The following is an 18,437-nucleotide window of genomic DNA, read 5'->3' on the forward strand; positions in this document are numbered from 1 at the left end:
TGTGTGGTTCATGGCAGGCTGCTGGCCTGATGGCAGGGTTTGATGTATTGAGATTCCTGAAGGCATATTCTGATGAGGCTATAGCTGCAGGTAAGGGCTAATTGTGAGAGCTGAGAGTTAACATTTCCAATGTTTTAACAAGGTTGAAGAAATCCAACCAGATGGTCTGCCTACAGGGGGTATTCACTGGGTAAGATTTATTGTGGGGTTACTCCTTCATTAGGAAACGTATAGTTCACAGACAACTCATACCTGTAAATATAACATTTGTGCACTCTTCTACCTTCAAAAAGCATCATTACATCTATCATTCCATCTAACCTTCTTAATCCCTGTCACTTTGTACCCTGAAAAGGTGACAAACCGGAAGCAGAAGGGGTTAAGGTGTCTTGCCTTATGGCGATGTGATGGCATCTTTGGGATTGGAACTATGATTGCTTGGTTTTCTTCCATATATTGCCTCATCTGCCTCTGTATTCTCTCTCTCGTCACCTAAATTTATTGTTTACTCTGGCCAGCTCGCTGTTATGACTGAAATGTGGGTGACTGAAATATTTTTGAGAATGGATCTATCGTCATTGTTATTTGTAGAGTGGCTTGGCTGGAATTGTGTCCAAACGGTAGTTCAGGAAATAATCAATCCTTGGCTCTAGTGCTCACAGGGCCTTTGAATATGCAACGTGTTCTTTTAATTTCTGAATTAATGCACTGCTGGCCAGGCCAGTCTGTGCTGGGCATTCCTACAGTCCTGTGTAAAACAAGCTGAGAGGAGAGGTTCCAGGTCATTCCTGTCCTCTGATTAACCTGACCCTTGCCTCCTCCACCCTCCCCACCAGCCACAACTGATTGGCCTAGAAACGGACACTTGACTGAAGTGTGGACAGACAGTCCATAGGTCAGATACCTATGAGTTAGCCTGATACAAAAGCTCTGATTACAAAGGATCAGTTATGAATATCTAAACCAGACTCTTCCTCTTTCTTGGTAATTGCAACGGAGACATACAAAGAGAATCAGGTGGTTGGTAGTGGGAAAAACAGCAAGAAAGTAAAGAAGTACAGTCATTACTTTATGTAGCTCCTGCTGATCTCCGCTGAAAAATACAGAGTTGAACTGGCTTCCATAGAGGACTGGTCCTGGCAATCCGCATTTTAAATAGGACTCCCAGATGTGTCTTAAGTATCCTACAGCAGTGCTTTCCAATAGGAATGTAAGACGAGCCACACATGTAAACCACATGCGTATTTTTAAACTTTCTAGTAGCCAAATTGAGAGAGAGAAACAGAAACAAGTGAAATGAATTTTAATATTATATTTTATTTAACCTGATAAAGCCAAGGTATAATTATTTCAACAGGTAATCAATATAAAATATTAAGATATTTTACGTTCTTTATATTTGATACTGTCTTTCAAAGCCAACGTATATTTTTATAGCCCATTGCAATTCAGACAAGTCACATTTCAGATGCTCAATTGCCACATGGCTAATGACTACTGTGTTGAACAGTGCAGCTCTAGAATTTGGCCCCCACTGCCTCACACAAATGAGAGTTCCATGCCTGCGCCCCTCCACATGAATCTTAGATTAAAGGAAATAGTGCTAGATTTTTTTTTGAGGTGGGGGGAGAAGGGAAGGAGTAGTACTTGGGGCACCTGCGTGACTCAGTTGGTTAAGCTTCGGATTCTGTGTCTCCCTCTCTCTCTGCCCCTCCCTCACTCATGCTCTGTCTATCTCTCAAAAATAAATAAACATTAAAAAAAATTTTTTTTAAAAGGTATTCTGCAAGCATGTGAACAATGAAGTTAACTATTTCAAAAATCTCAAATATCATTTTTCAAGGAAAAAATATTGCTAACTTACTTTTCAAAAACACTGTGGGTGGCTCAGTCAGGTAAGTGTCTAACTTTGGCTCAGGTCATCATCTCGTAGTTCGTGAGTTCGAGCCCCGCATCAGGCTCTGTGCTGACAGCTCGGAGCCTGGAACCTGCTTCAGGTTCTGTGTCTCCCTCTCTCTCTGCCCCTCCCCTGCTCACACTCTGTCTCTGTCTCTCTCTCAAAAATAAATAAAACATTAAAAAAAAATTAAAAACCCACTGCCCTTCATTTAAAAATATCAGTAACAATAGCTCATTAAACACTGTGGCATATATAAAATTGCAGGTTTCATGCAATTTTCAGTGCACTAACTCTATCACACCCTGTTCTCTTATGCTTTAAAAATCATAACATTGCAAATAAGCAAGGGTGTCATAGGGACATCTTGAATCCACTCTGGTTATCAGAAGGAAATCATTTGAAAATGTTGTACTTTATTAATAGGAACTCATTAGTTATATATAACACACTTCACAACAGCCAAAATGCTGTGGTTGAGGACACTGGCTCTAGGGACATTCCTGAGAGTGGGCCCCAGACCCTTGGGGCTTAGTATTCAAAACTGCAGCCATTCATTCAGTCATTTGGTTATTGGATGGCTACTGTTTGCAAAAAGTGTGTTGGGTGCAGGGGAGTTCTGAAGAGGAGAGGTGACCTCCTGGAGCACGTGGTGGGGAGAAAAGATGGAGAAGGCATTATAGGGAAAAAAAAAAAGTGGTCATGGGACACTTGGGTGGTTCAGTCGGTTGAGTGTCCTACTTTGGCTCAGGTCATGATCTTACAGTTTGTGAGTTAGAGCCTCGAGTAGGGCTCTGTGCTGACAGTGCAGAGCCTCCTTCGGATTCTGTGTCTCCCTCTCTCCCTGCCTGTCCCCTGCTCCCGCGCGCGCCTGCGTGTGTGTGTGTGTGTGTGTGTGTGTGTGTGTGTGTGTGTTCGCGCGCGCGCGTGCTCTATCAAAAATAAATAAACATTAAAAAAAATTTAAAAACAAAAGTGGTCAGGGCCAGATCATGGAAAAGCAGGTGATGAAGGCTGGGTTTTATCTGGCAAATAATGGAGAATCGTTGCTGATTTATGAAAGGGGAAGTCCCATGGTGGATTAATTTGGATTAATTAATTAATTGCAAAAGATTTCAGTGTAGGGATGCCGATTGGAGAAGCAGTGCTAATGAAAAAGAACATAAAGCTATTTCCACCGAAGTTCAGGGTGAGAGACCCTAGAAAGCTGAATTTGAGTAACACTGTGGGAATAGAGCAGGGGGAGCAGGTATGACCTCTGAAGCTTCAGCTGGCACAGCTGTTTACTAAAGGGAAGGGGAGTGGAGTCGGAGGTGACTCAGGAACGCACTCTCCGACCAGAACATCAATGGTCACGTGATCAGAAACAGTGAAGACAGGAGGATAATGGGCTAATTTCAATCCAGACCCTTAAAGCTGCAGGATATAGTGGGAAAAGACTGGGGGGTCCAACTTCTGTCTGCCAATTACTAGCAAGGTGAGCTTGGGTAAAGTACTGATACTCTTTGAATTTCAACGTCCTCATCTGTGAATTAAGATTAATGATACATTTCTCATACTACTACTATGGTTGCTAACATTGGTAGACGCTGTTGTCATCCTTGGTTTACAGATAAAGACACTGAAGTGCAATCAAGTGCAGAGCCAAGATTCAAAGCCAGGCAGTCTGACTCCAGAGCCTACCCCTTTACAGCACAACTTCTAATTTCCTGGTAATCAGAAGTAAAACACTGGCATGTAATAGAGGTCTTTACCTCCTTGCTACTTAGAGTGGGAGCAGGTTAGAAATGTAGGCTCTCAGGCTGCGCCCCAACCTCCTAGATCAGAATCTGCATTTAATCAAGATCTCTAGCTAATCTGTGTGCACACTGGTACCACTTTAAAATCACTGGCTCAGTCGGTTAAGCTTCCAATTTCAGTTCAGATCATGATCTCGTTTACGAGTTTGAGCCCCCCATCGGGCTCTGTGTGGACAGCTCAGAGCCTGGAGCCTGCTTCAGATTTTGTGTCTCCCTCTCTCTCTCTCTGCCCCTCCCCCACTAGTGCTCTGTCTGTCTGTCTCTCTCTCAAAAATAAATAAAAAATTTAAAAACAAAATCACTGGTTCTCAAACTTGCTGCACAGTGAGCCCACCTGGGGAACTTTAAGGAATAGGGACACTGCATCGCCTCCCAGGGATTCTGATTTATTAGCTCAGGATGTTTTGCCTGGGCATCTGCATTTTTAAAAACTCCCCAGGTGAGTCCAATACATGGCAAAGTTTGACAATTATAGCTGTACATGTTCTGAATGTTTCCTTCTACTCATCCCTCTCCCACTTCACCCAAAGGAAATGGGTTGTTAGTACAAGTGTCTTAAGTAAGACTCTAGGAGCTAAACATTGGCAAATCCCAGTATTCATGTGGTAGCTGTTGTAGATCTGAGTCAGGTAGATAAGACGTAAGAATTGTTTACTTTTCTACAACAACTTAATCTTTCCTTTGAGCTCCCATTCTGTAGGGGATGTGTAATGAAATCTCATCAATTGGGTTTCCTGCTTTTTCTCCAAAACCTTGTGTCTAAGTTTTGGGGAACTTCAGTAGCTGGGATTAGGAGGTCAGTATTGTCCTTGAGGTCATTTTGTCCAAGTCTGGGTTCACTAGGTCAGTCCATTGTTCTTTCCCTTTGTCCCATTCAAGATGTTGGGGAAACGATTACAAACAATATCCCCCAACCCAGAAATCTTCTATAGTAGAGAAAGAAAACACTTTCGTTATTGTATACACATTAAACCAAATGTGATACACAGCACAAGTAATCCACTAAGAGGTTGCAAAGACAGAAAGAAATCTCACCCTCTTATGTAGCCAAGCAGATACAACCCATACATCCCTGTTCTCAAGATAAACAATAACTAGTCCCCAAGTAAGAGGACTTGCCAGCACCATTTGTCACACTAGCTCATCTGGTAATTTGGTGACTTTACCTAGTAATTGAGGTGACCATCTGGGCTCACTAAGAGGCTTCATCCAAGGAAAAATTTACTTCTTTGTAACAGGATGTAGTTTTGAGAGAATCTCCTACCTCCCCACAGAAACTGGGAGGCAGGGCTGCTATGTGCCTTATGCTTCCAGTACAAAGATATGGTTCCCAGGTCCTTGATAAAGACATTTCTAGGTCAGAAAGCTGGCTAAGGGCTTGTTTAGCTTTTAAAAAGATTTACTTACGTTTCAAAGAGACAGAGAAAGAATTTACAATGACAAGGTTTCTAAAGCAAACGCTCTAAGAAAGTGGAGTGGGAGTGTGTGTCTCTCCCCTTATTTTCAACAGAGAGAATTAAACCTCTTATTTTTAATTTGTGTTTGCCCTCACGACATCCAGCTGCTCTCTTCCATACACCCTTCCGTGCCTGAGGGCTTGGGATCCATTCTGCTGCGTCAGTGTGCCTATGGCAGGGAAGTAGCAGGTAGATTGTGGCTCCATCTGCCCAGACACACTGCTCGACCAAAACCTATTTGGCCCTTGTCCCTTTCCTGAGGACACAATCCAAGAAGCAGGACACAGTGCTCCTAAGCAGTCAGGTCCCCAACTTACCTCCCGTTTTGCTGCTTTGACTCCGAAGAGGGGTCTGGGCATCCCTTTCCCTCAGGGACCTACTGCTGCCCATCTCCTTTCTACCCTCTCCCTTTGGTCCAGAGAAGCTCTTCTATTCTTGAGGGTTCTAGTCTAGAATGTAAGTTCCAAGACCTGTCTGTCTGGTCATGAATCTGTCTAGCTCTGTGCCTAGCACTGAGATGGCAGACCAAAAAAAAAAAAAAAAAAAATTGTGTAGAATGAATGTTTCTTCTGTATCTTCTGTCTGGTCTCTGAGACCTCTTCAATCTAGGAGGAAGGGCTTTGTTCACTCTCCCCAGAGGCTACTTATTTGCTCAAAGGAGGTAGGAACAGAGCTGCTGATGAACTACCAGGGATCAGGTAAGAAGTTCAAGAACATTACCCTCTCCACGTGTGTAGATCCAAGTGAGTCAGGGATGCACCATCTTGGTGGGTTTTTACTGAGTCATATGATGAGAATTTTCATAAACCTTTGGGGGAAATAACATCTCTTCTAACCTGTTTCGACTTAAGATTGGATTTTTGCTTTAAGGAGGAAAAAAATATTGAAAATAAAATAATGAACGAATTTATTTTTATGCATTGCACTTGGGCACATATGTATGCACTTTTTATGTAATGCACTTGAACCTCCTTTAAGGTACCTAAGTTTGTTGAATACAAGGGTCACAAATCTTAGTCCATTTAATGTTTTGTCCTACACATAAATGTGATCAGGTTTTATTCCAACAAGCATAGCAGATAGAACTGAAGGCAACATAAGTTTATATTAAATGTATTTCTACTCCAGGCAGTTGTAAACATGAATCTCTTTTCCTTAGACAGAGCTATCAGTCCAACTGATCTTTTAATTTGGCAGATAATCCCATAGAGCTGGGGTAATATTTTATTTATTAAGTGTCATTTCTTCAGCAGCTAAAGACATTTGTTTCTTTTTTTACTCAGTCATGCACTTTAATAAGATTATAGATGCATAATTAGTCAGAAAATAAAGATGTGTTTTTCTTGTACTTGTAAAAAATTGTTTTAAGTGACAGGCTTTTACTTCACTGGTTTGTCCCCTTTTTGTTATGTTGGTGATTTTTCTATTCATAGGAACATGCCTCCGCATAATATGACTTAGTCTTGTTCCAAGTATCAGTTAAGAATGTAAGTAGTCAAAGATTTGTGTTGGAACATATTTGCCAGCATTTTTAGCATGTTTCAAGTTGCATGTGCAATGTCTGTACACGTATCATGCCCTGCACATACATTTCACTTGGAGTGGTTAAGCAGGCTGTACGTGCACAGGCTTGCTCTTGGCAGGTACTGAATTCATTCTTTGCTCCTGGAACTCACAAGTAAAAAGCAGAGCCATTTCTCTAATCACGGACTCTGCCTTTGGGTCTTGTTTTCTCTGGTACCTTCTGACAGTGCCTGTTCCTACTTTGTTCACTGCAGCCTGACACACAGACATTTCATGCTCAAAAATGAGCATCACTGTCACTCAGGGATGAGGGCAATTTCAGATAGTGGTTATACACAGTTTCCATGTATTGCAGATATAACTCATATGTCGCTATGTTGTTAGCTTTGCAGATTATAAGCACTAAGCAAACAATTCAGGAAATTCCATGTTCTTTTCCCCATCCCCTTTTCCTCTGGCGGTGCCTTCATGAAGCCCCAACCTTTGAGGGTTTAGTTCTTCAGCTGAAACTGTGACCCCGTTCACTGCTCCCACTTGAGCTACAATATTTGTCTTTCTTTTCTGGTCCCTGGAGTACAGGTCTTTGTTGGGCCCCGAGTACAACTTTCTCAACAATTTGACAGGTGTTCCCTTAGCTCCCCACCCCCCTTTTTTAAAAATTTATTTTAGAGGGGGATTGCAGGAGTGGGGGAAGAGCAGAGGGAGAAAGAGAGAGAATCTTAAGCAGGTGTCGCGCTCAGTGCGGAGCCCAATTTGGGGCTCAATCCCACAACCCTGTGATCATAACCTGAACGAAATCAAGAGTTGGATGCTCAACCTACTGAGCCACCCAGGTGCCCCTGTATTTCTTTTTATTGTATTCTGTGACTGATGTTTGATGTTAATAACACACGTGTTTATTTATTCAAGGGCCTTTTTATTATTTTTTTTCAAAAAAAAAATTTTTTTTTTTTGAGAGAGAGAGAGCAAGCACAGGAGGGGCAGAGGGAGAGGGAGAGATAATCTTTCTTTTTTTTTGTTTTTAAATTTTTAAAGTTTATTTAATTATTTTGACAGTGTGAGCAGGGGAGGGGCAGAGAGAGAGGGAGAGAATCCCAAGCAGGCTCTGCACCATCAGTGCAGAGCCTGATGTGGAGTTCAAACTCACAAACCGTAAGATCAGAACCTGAGCCAAAATCAAGAGGCCGACACTTAACTGACTGAGCCACCCAGGTGCCCCTAGGGCGCTTTTATTTATTTTTTTTAAACTCTCCATTTTGAGGTAATTGTAGATTCAGTTGGAAGAAATAGTATAGGGAAATCCCACAGACCCAGTTTCCCCAGTGATAATGTCTTAGAAAACCATAGGACAATATTGCAACCAGGACATGATGTTATACAGTCAAGAATCACAAGATTGCCATTGCCACAAAGTTCCCTCCTGTTGTCTGCATCCTTTCCCGAGTGGTGGGTCTGTGTGGTATGCTGGGCACTGCAAGGGATGAAGAAAGGCACCAGATATGGATCCTGTTGACATTGTTTCCATTCAAGGTGGAAAGTGGAAGGCGCCACAGAAAAGGCACCTCCCGAGGAGAGAGTAATTCCTTTTTGCTGATGGGATCAGAGGAGGCTTGTAAGGGCAAATACAAATTAAAAATAAGGAGCTTAATTCTTCCTGTTGAAAATAAGGGAAGACACACACACTCACACTCTCTTTTCTTAGAGCGTTTGCTTTAGAAACCTTGTTAAGTGTACATTCTTTGTCTCTTTGAAATGTAAGTAAATCTTTCTAAAAACTAAATAAATCTTTGGCCCTCTTTAGGACCCTGGAATGTCTTTCTCAAGGACTTGGGAACCAGATCTTTGGGTGGTAGACATCCAAGGAACTAGCAGCCCCATCTCCCAGTCTCTGTAGGAGGCTAGGAGCTTAACTTTGGTGGATGCCTTGCTCCACAACCACCTCCTGTCCTAAAGATAAGAGGAACTTACTTTTCCTTTATATAAAGTCTAATAGCTAACACAGATGGTGACCCCAATTGCCAGGTAAATTTAGGATGAGCTACATGTGACAGATGATGCTGACAAGTCCTTTTACTCAAGGACCTGTTATTATTTATCTTGAGAACATGTGTGTAATGGGTTCTGTCTGCTCAGAATGAGACTCTTCTCTGTCTTTGTGATCTCTTAGTGACTACCTGTAATGGGAATTGCATTCGGGTTTGATGCTTATTCAATAATACAAGTGTTTTCTTTCTCTATACTTTGTGGAGAAGATTTCTAGATGCAGAGAAGATTTTGTTTTTAGTTCTATTTCCCCAACAGGTTTCATGGGGAAGATAGTGTCCAACCTTGGCTTTGAAGGATGGCTTACAGGCAATGTTGCAGGCAATCTATTTAAAAATATATAACACTCTCTATTTGTAGTTTAACCTACATTTTAGGCAGGTGATGGTGGAGACTTTGCTTTGAAATTAAAAGAAAATTTTAATGGAGATGAAATTTACATAACATAAAATTTTTAAAAAATGTATAGTTCATTGGTATTTAGTACATTCACAATGTTGTATAACCAACATATCTATCTAGTTCCAAACCTATTAAACAGTCACTCCCCATTTCCCTCTTCCCCCAGTCTATGTAATGGATGTGGACAATAATGACAAAAGAAAAAAAATGAAACTTCCTTATAACTTACAGCCCATTGACAAGTCCTTGAGACAAGCATAGCGACTTTCCTCAAGGAGCTCAGCTGCCTCAGTGTTAATACTTTGCTAAAGGCAAAAGGCAACCTTAGCTCAACATTAGCCCGACCTCCAGGATCCTACCAAAAATCCCTTTAGAAACTTCCTATGTCTCTACTCCCCAAGATATATGTTAACAATCATCCTCCAAGCATATGGCCCCCGATATACATCTGAAGGGTCTCATGACTAAGGTTTTACTAGTAGTAAATGACATTTTCCTAACAACAGCTAGCCCCTCAGGGTCCTGGAAAACTTGCTTCCAAGTTCCTTAGAGACTTAGGCTATCCCTAACCCCCCTCCCAGCTTGAAGGCATATAATCAGTCACTCCTCACAGCCCCAGTGCAACTCTTTCTGCCCACAGGTCCTGTCCTCCTGCTTTACTAATACCACTCTTTTTTGCACAGAAGGCATTTCCAAAATTCTTTCTTTCTTTTTTTTTTTAATTTTAAATGTTTATTTTATTTTTGAGGGAGAGAGACAAAATGTGAATGGGGGAGGGCCAGAGAGAGAGAGGGAGACACAGAATCTGAAGCAGGCTACAGGCTCTGTGCTGACAGCACAGAGCCTGACACGGGGATTGAACTCACAGCCCATGAGATCATGACCTGAGCAGAAGTCGGCTGCTTAACTGACTGAACCACCCAGGCGCCCCCCAAAATTCTTTCTTGACCATTCGCTCCCTAACTCCAACAATTTCACATCATAACCATCGATTTGCTGTGTCTTTACAGATAGCAGCATTGATCATAATACTCAAATGGTGGAAATAACCCAGGTGTCCATCAGCAAATGAATGGACACACTAATTGTGGTATTTCTGTACAATGGAATTTTCTTCAGCCATAATAAGGGATGACATACTGATGTATGGAAGAGCCTGCAAACCTTATACAAAGTGGAAGAAACCAGACCCCAAAGGACACATACTGTATGCTTCTATTTATATGAAATGTCCAGAATTGGTTAACAAAAAAATTTTTGAGGGAACATTTTAGCACACGCAGGAAGACATTATATGCTAGATGCATTATATGCATTATATAGCATTAGATGCTAAATGCATTATATGCATTATATCAGAGATGATTAGGTCATTGTGTAGAGTTTTTTTTTTTTTGTTTTTTTTTTGTTTTGTTTTTTTTTTTTCTGGTAAATAGAAGTAGTAAAGTGGAAGAGGTGGTAAGTAGAAAATCGGAGGATGGCTGATGATGGCAGAAGCAAGACTTCACAGAAATTCCTCTGCTTGGCTTTCAACATCCACCCTACCTGAGCCAGCTGGTGCCTCAGTATGAACCTTCTCTGATCATAGGGCCGGTCAATTCCTGGTCCTGGAAATACGCCCTGTGCAACTCTTGTAGTTGTGATAGTCCAGTCCTCAGAATCAAGCATTTATGTGTTTCAAATGCCCTGAATGCAGGACCCCGCTGTGGTTGTCCTCTCCAATAGCCTCCCCATGACAGATTGTGTGAGCAGCATGAGACGTGCGTGGATCGCATTCAAAGGTATGACGTAGTTCTTATCTATAACCCAAGTTCATATATTTTTGGATATTATTTTTGCTTATTGGTCTGCACATAATGACTGGAATTACTAAGTTCTATTTTCAGGTTTAAATGTTCTTCCACTGCCCAAAGTGGCCAGATGAATGTGCCCACTCCAGAAATGCCTCTCCATATCCCGTGGCCCTTTTTGCTTTATTTCTCCATGATGTCCATTTTCTCCTTAATTTCTTGCTGCCAGTGCTGAGCCCTCCAACTTTCCCTGGGCTGGACTCTGCTCCCTGCCAACTGCTGTCAAATGCATCGGTTTCTATCTCCCCATCTTTCTCTTCTTTTCTTGCTTCTACCTTCCTGGTTAGTGTGTAAGTATCTGAGTGCCTTCCAGCTGCTCAGATAGGTTATATAGTTTTGGAGGACACAGGAAGCATAGTAGTACATTCATACTTGTATATACCCATGGATCCCTTTCTAACTAAGCTTGATGTATAAAAACTGGAGTCCCAGCAGTGGTACCTTGAGGCTTTTTATAAAGACACATTTTACAAAAGAAATTTTAGCTGTACAAAAAAAATTTTTTAAATTTATTTCCCCACTGGCTTGGAGGAGGTAGTATCTGACCTTAACTATTAAATGAATGGCATTTAAAAGTACATAGATTAATAAAAATTTTACTTCTCCACAACCTTTTAGTGGAGTTCAAAATGCTTGGTAATTATTTCCTCCTTCACTAAATTGAGAACTTCTCCAGGGCACAGAGTATATGTTTTATATTTCTTTGGAACCTGCCTCAACTCCCAGCTTTAATGGGTTTTGCCATGAATCCTTTAGACTTAATGTTCATTTAATGCTTTCGAACAAATGGATGAATATCAGAGTAGATTATCTTTTACTGACTTTATATCATGTCTTGAAAATGAATTGATTATTGTTAAACTTCTGTCAAAAATATGTTTTGGATTCTGGAAATGTTCATTGCAAGGTTCAGGTTTGTTTTGACATTCTCGTTGTATAACCAGGAGAAGAGTTGCTCTCTTAGGGATTGGTGTTGTATACTCAAGACAGAATGATAATCTTTTCCTCTTGGGTGTGGGGCTGTGTTCAGATTAAAGACACTAATCCAGCATACCCAGCAATTATTCGGTTTAATGCAACATAATTACATCTATAGATCATATCACTTTATGTGAAAATAGTACTTCTACTTCTGTGAATAATTTTACACGTTTGGAGAAAATGCTGGAATCAGTAGTTTGACCTTCAAAAATCATCTTCAAAACGTCTCCAAGCAGCCACAAGACTAGCCATGTGTGCTTTCAATGATAGGATCATTGAAGTCAGCGTTGTTTGAGAATTAGGGAAACATTTTCTATTCTCTTTGATAAATTCTCAGTGTTAATCTTGGAGATTGAGTAAATCAGAACCCATTCTTTTCAACTATAGGATTCTGTACGATACCTTTCATAGTTTAGCTATATTACCTTTTTACTTCTAATCATAACTTCATAGTTAGCAGTCAATAAATTTTGAGCTGTTAAAAATAATCTGGCATTTGGGCGCCTGGGTGGCTCAGTTGGTTAAACATCTGACTCTTGGGGTGTCTGGGTGGCTCAGTTGGTTAGGCGTCTGACTTCGGCTCAGGTCATGATCTCACAGTTTCTGGGTTCGAGCCCCGCATCAGGCTCTGTGCTGACAGCTTGGAGACTGGAGCCTGCTTTAGATTCTGTGTAACCCTCTCTCTCTGCCCCTCTCCTGCTTGCACGCTGTCTCTCTTTCTCAAAAATAAATAAACATTAAAAAAATTAAAAAAAAAAAAACCATCTGACTCTTGATTTCAGCTCAGGTCTTGATCTCAGGGTTGTGAGTTCAAGCCCTGTGTTGGGCTCCATGCTGTGCATGAAGCCTGCTTAAAAAAAAGAGTTAAGGGGCGCCTGGGTGGCTCAGTCGGTTAAGTGTCTGACTTCGGCTCAGGTCACGATCTCGCGGTCCGTGAGTTCGAGCCCCGCGTCGGGCTCTGTGCTGACTGCTCAGAGCCTGGAGCCTGTTCCAGATTCTGTCTCCCTCTCTCTCTGACCCTCCCCCGTTCATGCTCTGTCTCTCTCTGTCTCAAAAATAAATAAAAACATTAAAAAAAATTTTAAAAAAAAAGAGTTAAAAAAATAATCTGGTATTAAGATAAAAGTGTGCTGATTCATTTGCTGATTTAGCACTTAACACAGTTGCTGATTTCTTGAAGACTAGTCTTCAGCAATACTATGTTCATTGGTAGCACAAAGTGTTCTGAAATCAGTGAACGTTTTTTGTTTCCTTTTAATTTTCTGGCCCCTCAGTTTGGCTTCTGTTTCTCTTTGGCTTCTTACACCACTGGTCCATTCAGAAAAAAAAAAAAAAAAATTAAGTTTAATACCTTTTAAGATGTCTTTTGGCTTAAATCTTAAGCAATTACATTTGGAAATTAACACATTTTCTGAAATTTAGTCCAGTCTATATGAAAAACAAACTGTTGGTAGGGGTAGAATAGTTGCCCTTTAGCAACTCCACGTTCTGCCACACCTTTTATGAATATTTTCAGTGTTGCCTTCAGAAAAATTCATTATAGGGGCGCCTGGGTGGCGCAGTCGGTTAAGCGTCCGACTTCAGCCAGGTCACGATCTCGCGGTCCGTGAGTTCGAGCCCCGCGTCGGGCTCTGGGCTGATGGCTCGGAGCCTGGAGCCTGTTTCCGATTCTGTGTCTCCCTCTCTCTCTGCCCCTCCCCCGTTCATGCTCTGTCTCTCTCTGTCCCAAAAATAAATAAACATTGAAAAAAAAAATTAAAAAAAAAATTCATTATACTAATCCATTAAGCTTCAACTCCTTCGTAATTGCTTTTTTTTTTTTTTTCAAATGTCTCAGCTCACCAGTGGCTCAGTACATCTATCCTTGCTGACTCCTGACGTGAAACTTGGTGATATGTTGACACGCAGGTACTACAAGCTCAGTTACCCTCAAAAATCATTACCTTTGAAACTTCTCCAAGTAGCCAGAAAACTAGTGACTCATACTTTGGAAGAGATGGTCATTGAAGTCAGCATTGTTTGAGGTTTAGGGAAACATTTTCAACTTTCTTTGAGAAATCCCAAGTGTTAATCATTTAGGATTCACTTTGGTCTTTTTTCAACTATGATACTTTTGATGGTTTAGCTATATTACTTTTTAGCTACATCATATTATATTCTATTTTCTATTATTTGATAGTTTAGCTGTATTACCTTATTACTGTACCTGCATATTGTAAGCAATAAATGGTTTGTGAGTTAAGTACCTATGAGGCTGGCTTTGCATGATTCCTTTCTGAATATGGAATTGGGTATTTTTGTGTGTGACTCATTTCTGAAAGGGACCTCTCTGCTGTGGTTCTTTTTCTATTAAAATTTTTTTTTAGTTTGTTTATTTTGAGAGAGAGAGAGAGAGCGAGCACGTGAGCCCGAGAGGGGCTGAGAGAGAGAGGGAGAGAGAGAATCCCAAGCAGGCTCTGTGCTGCCAGTGCAGAGCCAGACATGGGGCTCAATCTCACAAACCATGAGATCATGACCTAAACTGAAATCAAGAGTCAGACGCGTAACTGACTAAACCACCCAGACACCCCTCTGCTATGGTTCTTGATAATTCATCCTTCAAAATACAGTTAGTTCTGAATTTTTAGAGTTTTGTTAGCCATAACATGGTTTTTAAAATGCACTTAAAAGGTTTGAATGTTTACCTGTTGGTTAGGATTTTTGTTGTGTATAATCAATTTTACATGACAGTTAAGACTATTGTGTTTTTCATGCTATAAATATCTATCTTAGTGCAATTTGTAGACATTATCCATTTGTATCTCTGGTTTTCTGTTGGATATTTCTAGTTGGATGTTCCATTGTTACATCAAGCTCAATATATGCATGGCCTGTTGTATCTTCTTCCCTTCTGATTTTGCTCTCTTTCCCCACTTTCCAGTTTTTATTTCACCTTGCAATTTTAGAATTTTTGTTTACCATCTTAGCTCTATAATATATGGTTAAAAACTTTTTTAATCTTTATTTTTGAGGGAGAGACAAACACAGAGTGCAAGTGGGGAAGGGGCAGAGAGACAGGGAGACACAGAATCCGAGGCAGGCTCCAGGCTCCAAGCTGTCAGCACAGAGCCCAACGTAGGGCTCGAACTCACAAACCACAAGATCATGACCCAAGTTGAAGTCAGACGATTAACTGACTGAGCCACCCAGGCACCCCAATACTTTATAGTTTAATAATTAACCAAATCCTGTCTCTCAGATTCTTTACTTCCCCCAGGAGTATCTAGGTCCAGAAAAATTTCAATTTATCCTTAATTTGTCACAGTAACCTATTTACCTTATCTCTAGTCTCCATCCCCACTGCCCCAATCCATCTTGCATACAGAGGTTATATTACTTTCCTTTTTCAACCCTTGATAGGTTACTCCTAAGCCCAATGTTTTCAAGAGTTCCCTGTGGAATTTCAGATTAGTCTATACTCCTCAAAGAAGCTCTTAAGACTCTCCATGATTTGACCATATTCCATATTTAGTCTTAATCCCTGTCGTTATCCAAGATGAATTCTTCACTCTGCCAGATTCCACTTCATGGTTCCATGTATATCATGGTCAACCCTATCCCTTTCCTTCATTTGTATTGGCTTCATGTCTGCCTATTCAAATCCTTCCTTCAAAAGCCAACCCTTTGCACTTTACTGAACTTAAAAAACATAATTGAGTAGATGCAAAAGAATTTTTATAAAATATGTACAAGGTAGTAAGAAAAACAATGCAACAAATACCCATGAACCATACCTACTTTAGAAATAAAACGTTGGGGCGCCTGGGTGGCTCAGTCGGTTAAGCGTCCGACTTTGGCTCAGGTCATGATCTCACGGTCCGTGAGTTCGAGCCCCGCATCAGGCTCTGTGCTGACAGCTCAGAGCCTGGAGCCCGTTTCAGTTTCTGTGTGTCCCTCTCTCTCTGCCCCTCCCCTGTTCATGCTCTGTCTCTCTCTGTCTCAAAAATAAATAAACGTTAAAAAAATTTTTAAAAAAAGCATTAAAAAAAAAGAAATAAAACGTTGACATTACCAGTGAGTCACTTGTGCGCCCCTACCCACTTCCTTGCCCCCTTTATATTCTGTTTATATTTCACTTGCTTTTCTTTTCAGTTTGCCCTCATTTGTTTGCATCACTAAACCATACATTATTTAATAGTGGTACATGTTTTTGTAATTTTATATAAATGGAATAATACTATATATATTCTTCTGCAATTTGCTTTTTAAAAATATGTTCCTGAAATTCATCCTTGTTGTATGTTCTAGTTTATTAATTTTCCCTGGTTTATTGAATTCTGTTCTTATGAAGAAATTCACAATTTATTAATCCGTAGGCCTGTTTTCAAAAATACTTTTTTGGCCATTATGATCAGTGCTTCTGGTAACATTTCTGAACATGATTCCTGGTGTATCTATGCATACATTTTGCTTTAGTGGGGACCCAGGGTAGTTTAGACTGGAAAGTTGTGCTTACAACAGTGCATAGTATATGGCAGGAGTTCAATTATTGTTGAATGAATGAATGAGAGGTGTTTCTGGTTCATAGTGTGTCTTCTTCAACTGTAGTAGATAACAGCATTTTCCAAAGTGGTTGCACTGATTTGTACCCCCATTAGTAGTAGGTGTGAGTTCCAGTTGCTTCATATCCTAGTCAACACTTGATACTGTCTTTTAAATTTTTGCTCACTGCTGAGTACGAACTATTATATTAGTGTAGCTTTCCTTTAGACCTTCATGAGATCTTCATTGGCCTCTCTGGACCATATTGAACTCTCATCTGTGAATTCTTTCGGCATTTACCATCTGTACTACTAATTTTGGTGCTATGTGATATTCTTATGCCACTGAACTTTTTCACATATTTCTTATGTTCCAGCTAGATGTTAGCTTCTTGAAGGAAAATATTACCTCTTATTGTTTGCTATCTAGAGTGTTTAGCCAGGCACTTGAGTCAAGTTGATTGCTTCAGACCAGAACTGAAAACCTCAAAATTAGACCTCCTAAATCAGAGGTGTACTCATTTTTAGTAAATTCAGAAAGATTAAAATAACTTCAAAATGAAGATGGATCTGTTCCTATGACTTCATTGCAGATAAGCAAAAAAAAAAAAAAAAAAAAAAAAAATCCAAATATCCTGCCGACATTTCTTTTTCCCATTGTTAAAAGATCAGTATTGTTTGGATGTATCCCATGGTCTTCACATCTTTTTCAGTTTGATTCTCTAAACATTGGATGGCGTATCTTATATACACGACTAAGATTAAATGGTCCTTGATTTGTCTTAGTTTTTGTGAGCTGATTTGTGTGATGTTCCTTAAGCTGGTCTTTGGTGAATATCTTTTTTTGTGTGTGATGAGACAATGCAATCAACAAGTTCTTCAACAATTGTCTTGTACTGGATTATTTTTGTTGGTTCTGTGAAAAGAAAATAGGGAAAATGGAAAGTCAATTTTATGTTGATGGAAATGAAGTAAACTGATAAAGCATTCCACTTTAATCAAAAGTAAGGCAGCTGTCAGGGCGCCTGGGTAGCACACTCTGTTGAGCTTTCGGCTCTTGGTTTTGACTCAGGTCATGATCTCATGGTTCATGAGTTTGAGCCCCACATTGGGGTCTGCACTGATGGTGTGGAGCCTGCTTGGGATTCTCTCTCTTGCCCTCTCTCTCTGCCTCTCCCTTGCTCATGTGCTCTCTCTCTCAAAAATAAAAAAAATAAACATTAAAAAATATATAAAAAGAAAGTAAGACAGCTGTATTAAAAAGTTTTTTTTAATGTTTATTTATTTTTGAGAGACAGAGACAGAGCATGAGTGAAGGAGGGGGAGAGAGAAAGAGAGAGAGACAGAATCCGAAGCAGGCTCCCAGGCTCTGAGCTATCAGCTCAGAGCCTGACGCGGCACTCGAACTCACGAACCGTGAGATCATGACCTAAGTCGAAGTTGGACGCCCAACCAACTGAGCCACCCAGGCGCCCCAAGACAGCTGTCTTATTGGGCACTTTTTAACTTCTCTACCTACTAAATAGTCAGAAAGATAAGCATATAAATCTCGTTGATTTCAATCTTTACTCTTTAGAGCTTCACTAATGCAGAGTGATTTTTCTTAAAGTCCAGTCAGAATTATGGTTAGTGCTTTATTATTTATATATTTACATATATTCTTCCTCTTTCTAGACTGTCGATTCATCCAGAGAAGGACCTGTGTCAGAAACTTGGAAAGTAACTTACCGACTCCCTTGGTCAACTTATTTAACTTGCTCTGTGTCTTACTTCCCTCATCTGCAAAATGGGGTTACTAATAGTCGGCCTCACAGGATCATAGTGAGAACTGAATTCGTTGACACATATACAGTGCTTGGGACAGTGCCTGAACTATGTGATCCAGATTTAGGAGATGGCTCTAGCAGCAGTGTGGACGATGAACTGATAGAGGTAGAGGCAGGTTGCAAAAAAACCCTCAAAAC

This window comes from Puma concolor, chromosome E1 (assembly GCF_028749965.1).
Source record: "Puma concolor isolate L17-30 chromosome E1, mPumCon1.1.hap2, whole genome shotgun sequence".
Taxonomy (NCBI): domain Eukaryota; kingdom Metazoa; phylum Chordata; class Mammalia; order Carnivora; family Felidae; genus Puma; species Puma concolor.